The 7,462-nt window shown below is 39.9% G+C and overlaps 1 protein-coding gene across 3 annotated transcripts in view; it reads left to right on the top strand.

Moving 5' to 3' along the window:
• The first annotated feature begins 518 nt into the window (after nt 1-518).
• LOC109621471 (uncharacterized) overlaps nt 519-7,462 on the top strand; it is a 337,341-nt gene continuing 330,397 nt past the window's right edge. For 2 of the 3 annotated variants that reach the window (XM_062856491.1, XM_062856490.1), the window contains exon 1: nt 519-1,499. The gene's annotated coding sequence lies outside the window, so the exon portion shown is untranslated. Of the gene's footprint in view, nt 1,514-7,462 lie in introns of all 3 variants that reach the window. The other variant, XM_062856492.1, reaches the window with a different exon arrangement.

Genomic DNA, 7,462 nt, shown 5'->3' with positions numbered 1-7,462 from the left:
GAATTTACGGAGAAATTGTCTTATGAATTCTCATTGGAAATTTTGAAGGAATTTGCAAAAGCATTGTTGAAGGGCTTTTCAAATGAAATTGCCCGAAGATTTCTAAAAGAAATTGCCGTAGGAAATCCATATTTATCCATAATTCTATATTCCATGTTTACAATTTAAACAATTACCGAAGAAATACCACAAAACATGCTAGAGAAATTCTGAAGAAAATTCCAAAATCATTGCTAAATACATTTCCAAAGACATGACAAAAGGTTTTTCCAAAAAAAATTGCTTAGCAAATTGCAAAGGAATTGCGAAAAAAATCAAAGAAATGGCTGTTCACGTGGTTTATTATCGGTATAGCGTTTTGACCCCGAAGTAATGAATACAAGCAGAATAAAAGTTTTTTCCCTGCTTTCCCTGATAAAACACATATGCGCTCACTTCACACACGCGGAGATTAATCAATACTACTTATAAATTATCCCAGCGAACCCATAAAACCGAGCTCGTAATTAATTTCGCATTTTTTTACTGTTTCCTTTTTTCAGCCCTGCGCGTTCATTTGCTCTCCTTCGTTCAAGGACCACGCCGCCCGACCGGCTGCTGGAGATACACATAATTGGGAAGCTCAAGTGTCGCAACGTGTCCACACACAGGCAACTGCCAACCGCGCACCGGCTTCCAATCGGATGACGATCGACTGCGGTAGATTCTCCGGACTCCTGAACGGGCGTGGAAAACTCAACCACAAAGGATTTCGCTCCGGTTTTCCCTTCACAGAAGTGTGTACCTATGAGTGAAAATTAATGAACGTAATTCAATTCTTTGTCAGAGAGCGGGCGCTAAAGCACCACCAGAACGCGTCAGTTCAGTTGTAAAACGTGGAGAGGGGCCACTCGGAAGAATTATCATGCCGTCGTAATAAATTATAGCAATTGATCGAAGAGATACGATACCGAATCGCCCAGGAGGACCCCGATGGCAGCGTAGTTTGGAAAACAATGATTTAACTCTTCCCGCATTTCCCATATCGGAACATTCCACCGCGTGGATTTGGTTCTGGAAAAAATACAGTGTTTCACCGGGAAAAGAACACCACATCCGGTGCGGTTTAATATATGACCGGTGTGTATGTGTGTTGTGCGCAAAAAAAAGCTAGGAATCGATTCCACGGACCACCGCACCAGAGCGCAGCGTAGTGACCGACCGGGAACATAGAGGATGAATCGCGAAACAAGGATCAAGCGCACGGCGGTCCAGTTTACAAATGGAGTGTTGGGCAAATAATAAACATTCGCGTAGTAACGAGAGGAGCATCCAGCAGTGTTTGAATTCAACCTACCACGCCGCTGGTGGAGGGAGGCAGTGCGGGGCAGACAAGCAACTGCCAGTTAGTAGTGAATGAAAACATATCAAATTGTTCGTGAAAACGGAGTAGAATAGTACGATGCCCGTTAGTTGGATGGTGTGAGCGGCGTATTATTCGAATACGCGCCAGCCGAAGTGTATGTATCTACATGTATGCATTTAGTCTCTATAGAACTGGTACCCGGTGGAGATTGGATGCATACGAAACTAACAGCTCGTAAAGAAAGAGATGCCATTGTTTTGTCGCACAGTGGGGTAGAGTGTGGGGAAATGTGGCCAAGTGATAGAACAACAAATTTAATCGGCGATTTCCCGAATAAAACAGAAACAATTTCAAATTCATATAGGGTCTTGTACCATTTGGGCAGGTATACCTATTTTGGGCACTTGCCGCTATAACTAAGTCAATTTCAAACTGATTGTTTTGAAATTTTGTTTAGAGTTAGGCACGAACAGTATCTAACCCTAAACAAAAATTCAAATCAATCGGTTTAATATTGACTTAGTTAGCGGCAAGTGTCCAAAATAGGTACACCTGCCCAAATGGTACAAAACCCTACCGTATGCGTGATAATTTTTGCACCATCGTTAAATAACGTTCCAGTTTTACTTGTCAATACAATATATTGTGAATTTCAAATAACTCAACGTACATATGTACAGATGGGTAAATTATTGGTTAAATTGGGAAAAAATCCACAGCTCAGGTGAGATTTGAACTCACGACCCTTATATACATATATATATACAATATATTGGTTTTCTTTGCTGGCATTTAAGCTATAACTCATGTCATAGTAGACTGCGAATAAACAAATGTTGATTTTCTTAGTTTCATTTTCATTTAATTTTTCATTTATTTCATTTCTATACTTGTAGAGTAAGGCTCAATCCTTATTAAATTCTACAATCGGTTTTTCATTGTTCGGACCACTTCCACAAAAAAAAAATATCATTATAACTCTATCAAAACAAAAGGAAAAAAAATATATGTTTGCTCCAGTGGCGTAGCCAGAAATTGACTCTGGGAGAGGTTTTCAACGGTCAATGATATCTTTTTTGATTTGCCTTACATTTTGTAAACAGTAATGAGCAATTGTATTCGCAGTGTAAAAATAGCGGCGCAGCCGAAAAATTTTTTCGTCGCAAAGCACTTTATACCGAAAATTTGTTCCAAAATTTTTGGCTCTGGGGGGGGTTTTAACCCTAAAACCCCCCCCCGTGGCTACGCCAGTGGTTTGCTCATTCCATTCACTTATCTTTCTCCATTAAACCAGTTCAAGCATTGACGATGGAATCTTGAGTATGAATCAATAGATTGGATGTCTGTTGGAAGCTGATTCCATATATTTATTGCACGAACAAAAAAAAAAGAATCACCGTAGTGTGAAGAAAAATGCTGAGGAATTTCAAAGTGTCGTACACGATTGCTCCTGAAAGGTTGTATCTTGTCAGCCAAGTATCGAGGTCCATGGTGAACAATTTTGAATAGAAGAAAACAACATCGCAATTTAAAGTAATTTTTGATAAGAGCACCCTAAAAGTCGTCGTTGTAGATGTGTTACATGAGAATATCTTTGCAAACTGAATATCCATCGTATACAACTATTAAGAGCAACACGTAATCGCTAACATGATGCTGCAGAAGCATTTAAGGTTACTTCCAAGCCATAAGATAAATGAGGCAACAATAAAGATTTAAATAGGTTTATTTTCGTCACTACTGGCAGTGCTCCAGCTGTGATTTTAAGATGACGCAGTGCTGCATAGATCTTACCGCATTTTGAATTGAGTTGGTAATCCCACTCTAGGTTATTCTGGAATGTAACTTCTAAGTTACTGGCTTTATCGACGTATTCAATTCGTTCATTATCAATCATTAGTTCGGGTAAAACTGGACTCGTCTGACGCCTCGAAAAGAAAATTGCTTTTGTTTTTGAGGGATTGATTGGCAGTAGATTTGTCAGAGACCACCGCGCCACATTTCTTAGGTCAGCATTTATTAGTCTGGCCATCTCATTGACACCAATGTCAGTTGAACAAAAATACAGCTGTACATCATCGGCAAACATGTGGATCATACACATTTTTAAAACAGAGGGCAGATCGTTTATAAAGAGCGAGAATAGTAGAGGCCCAAGAACTGACCCCCGCGGTACCCCCGATAAGATATTAATTGGTGTTGAATGATTACCGTCAATTTCAACGACTTGAGAGCGAGAACCGTAGAATCGTATTAGATTTGACTAAATAAACGGCATTGCGACTGAAATTGAACTGGTGCGTAAGTTTATAAAGCAACTTGACATGGGACACCCTGTCGAAAGCTTTCGAAAAATCAATAAGAAGCAAGAAGGCCACGCCCTTCTTATCTACAATCTGACTTATATCATCATGTACTTTTAGCAAGGCTGTGGTAGTACTGTGTCCAGATCTGAATCCAGATTGCTGTGGGCTAAGAAGTCTGAATCGTTGAACAAACTTTTGAATTTGATTTTTCAAAATCCTCTCAAACGCTTTTGAGAGCGCGCAGAGAATACTTATTGGCCGGAGGTTATCCAAAGCAACTCGCGAAGACTTTTTTGGTATTGGAATTATTCTTGCAGCTTTCCATGTTTGTGGATATTTTGAGGTGGATGTGAATAAGTTGAACAAATACGTTATAGGAGTGATTACATATGGTAGAATCAGTTTAATAAATTTCATGGGTATACCATCCAATCCAACAGCATTTGAAGAGATAGAAAATATGGCTGATGCAACTTCTAGTTCATCACAAGGCTCAAAGGAAAAACCTTCTGGATTTACTGGCGGAATTGTGGGATAAAAAGCGTCTCTAGTGAAACTTTTAGCGAAGTGAGCATTGATTTCATCACAGGTGTGTGTAAACGTAGAGTTGTTATTTGAACTAGATTTGACGTTCAGATGTTTAAGCTTCTTCCACAAATCTTTGCTTGAATTCGTTGTACCAATACTTGTTGACAAATAATCAGATTTGGCCTTATTTATCATGTCAGTTACTTTATTCCGAAGCCGTCGGAACTGGGCATGATCAGAATCATTTCTAGTAGCTATCCATTGTCTATATGCGATATCTCTGATAACCATGCTGTTGAAAATACTGTCATTGAACCATGGGGCATTTTTCTTTGCCCGAGGAAAACACAGTGGAACGAAATTTTCGAATAATTCAATTATGTGCTGATTAAAATAATCAAGCGCAAGATCAGAATCCGTTATGCTGTATAGCGAAGTCCAGTCCAAATCATTCAAGGCGTTTTGCAGCAGTTGGGTATTGATTCGTTGTAGTCTCTGAAGGGCTTTTCGATATTTTCTGTTGTGCGCAAAATGTTAAGAGATGAGAATATGATACCATGTTGTGAAAACCCAGGGGCAGATACTTGATTAAAATTAAGTATGAAATTCGAATCATTGGTCACCAGCAGGTCAATCAAGGAACTTCCACTCGGGAAGAAGTGTGTCGATTCATTATTAACGCATAGAAGATCAAACCTGTTCAGAACATCGCAAAGCCGATTGGTCCTGCTACAAGACATTTTCATATCTGTGTTGAAGTCACCTATAACAACTAAATTAGAATAGTTTAATGATAATTCAGACAATTTCTGCTTCAATACATCTGAGCAATCAATACTCGGGGGACAATAGATCACACCAAGTAGGAATTTTTGACTGTTAACGCGAACCTCAGCAAACACAAATTCGGTACAATTCTGTCCATACTGTCCAGATAATTCGGAAGCTTCAATTATTTTACAATCAAGATCAGTCCTATAATAGATGCAGATGCCTCCTCCTCGACTATACTTGCGATCATTTCGAACCATTTTATATCCATCCACTGTTATTATGCCATCAAGAATTCCATCATGTAACCATGTTTCCGTGACACAAATCAAATCTAATTTACTTTTCGTAAAACAAGTTTTGAACTGATCGAATTTAGTTGATTGACGAGCACACAAACTTTGGGCATTCATGTGACACAAGTTAATGCAGTCATTACGAAGAGCAACATTCATAACTGCTCGGGGTATATCGGCAAAGCTTCTTCTTGATCGTGCAATATTAGCTCCTTGATCAACCGACGTCATTATCGTACGCGATCGTCAGGCAAAACAACTTAAACTGGCATGGCTGAAAGATGGTGAATGGATACAGCAAACAGATAATAAATTGAGGAACATACATATCAATATAACTAAACAAATATTTAACTAACACTAACTCAACACAGCAACAACAGCAGCAACATAGGATCCGTCAAGAGCAGCAACAACAACAACAGCAGCGTAGAAGTGGGGCGCACCGTCGGGTCTTCAATCCATCGGTTTTGACTTTTAAGAAGGATGGAGACATGGAAAACTGTTGGAACGGAATCATGGAAAATGTTTGGTAGGATAAAATGAATATGTATAGGAAGGGTTTTATAACAGTGAAAAACTTCTAGGAGGGGAATATTCGAAGGAAACTAAGGAAGGAAGCATGGAAAAGTTTGGAAGGAAATCGATAAATCTTAGAGGAAAGGTTTTTAAGTGTTGAACTCCACGTCATTCAGTTGATCTACGTGAAATATCGGTTGAGCTGGAGCGTTTCCGTCATTTAGCTTCACGAAAATGGTACCGTCCTTGGAGAAAACGTTCCTTATTTTACCGGTTCTTTTGAGCTTCAGAGCAACACCCTTGATGTTCCGAGCCGAATCGGTTAGGTTCTCGTTCAAGTAGACGCGTCTGTCAACATCGAAACCCAGTTGGTTCAGATTCAAGCCCTTCTTCAAGAAATAACGATGGAAGAAGTCGTCTCTGGCCGCCTTGAACGCAAATTGCAACAGAATTGGTGGAGTTGCGCCTTCAACTATAGGAAAACGAGTCAATCGCTTCGTGTATACTAACGGACCATCCGCATCGTGATACTCAAGAACAGAAGACACTTTTCGTAGTAGAGCACTGGTATTCTCCGTTTTGTAGAATGGAACACCGGTGAGAATCAGTTCACTCGATCTTGGCAGCCTGCTGACACTTGCACAATGACTAACTGGCAACCTACTCGTGATTTGTCCACGCGCAAATATCGAAAACTGGGGTTTTAGTCACCGTGGGAGTGTCACAGTCAAACATAAAAAAATTTAAGATATTTTTGATTTTGATATTGTTTAATGGTGTAGAAATTAGCACACAAACAAAATTTGATATCCATTCCTTACCGAGCGCTTGAACGAGTCGGTCGACAAGTTCCCGGTCTCCACACGCGGCATTCGTTTGCAGTTGTTAATAATTTAGTGATCTTTTCCCCCACCGCACGCGTGGGTTTTTGGTCGGTTTCGGTATTAATTAAGTCCAATTAATAGTGCAAAGAAGTGCCATAGGTGTGCGCGCTTAGTGAAGGAAGCGAACTAGATTGACTAAGTCAATTAGTATCGTGCCACAGACTCTATTTAATTCGACACCAAAACAAGTCAACGGTGATCGAACCATTCCCGCATCAACAGCAGCAAAACGGTAGCAGACAGCTCAGCTTGTTTGCTACCTACGGTGTGGACGGCTTGCTGCGGTAGCTTCAACGTGTATTGAACGGCTAAGTAGCACTTTTTATTACCTATTCATCCCCACAATTGTGTTGAATTTGTTTTGCTTCTCCGAACCAAAGTCGGTTCAAGGTTGTTTAGGCATAATTTCTGTCTCTCTCCCGATGTGCGTTTTTTTTTTTGACTCATAGGGCACATCAGAATTAGTATTGTAATCGGATAAAAATATTTTCGCTTTTTCCACTTGGTTTTTTTTCTCTCTTTTATTTCCACTTGTTTTTTTTTTTGTTCTTTGCTTGTTTATTCGGCGACAGTGTGCGTCAGAACAACAACCATTTTCGAATAAAATTACAAAGATTTTCGACTGATACATTGACGTTTCATTCTTCCGCGGTTGAGTTTTTCCCGCATGGACGGTTCAAATGGAGGCGAAACGCCTCCGAAAGATATCATTGCTCGAACGCGGTTTTATCAGCCGTCTTCGCCTGGGCCTTGGGTTGTCTATTTCCGGCGCAAATGCAAACCATTGAATATGCTCTCGATTTCTCGAGAGCT

The sequence above is a fragment of the Aedes albopictus genome, chromosome 3, assembly GCF_035046485.1.
Source record: "Aedes albopictus strain Foshan chromosome 3, AalbF5, whole genome shotgun sequence".
NCBI classification, from domain to species: Eukaryota; Metazoa; Arthropoda; class Insecta; order Diptera; family Culicidae; genus Aedes; species Aedes albopictus.
The sequence above is the reverse complement of the archived record's forward strand: the minus strand, read 5'-3'. Positions and strand labels throughout refer to the sequence as shown.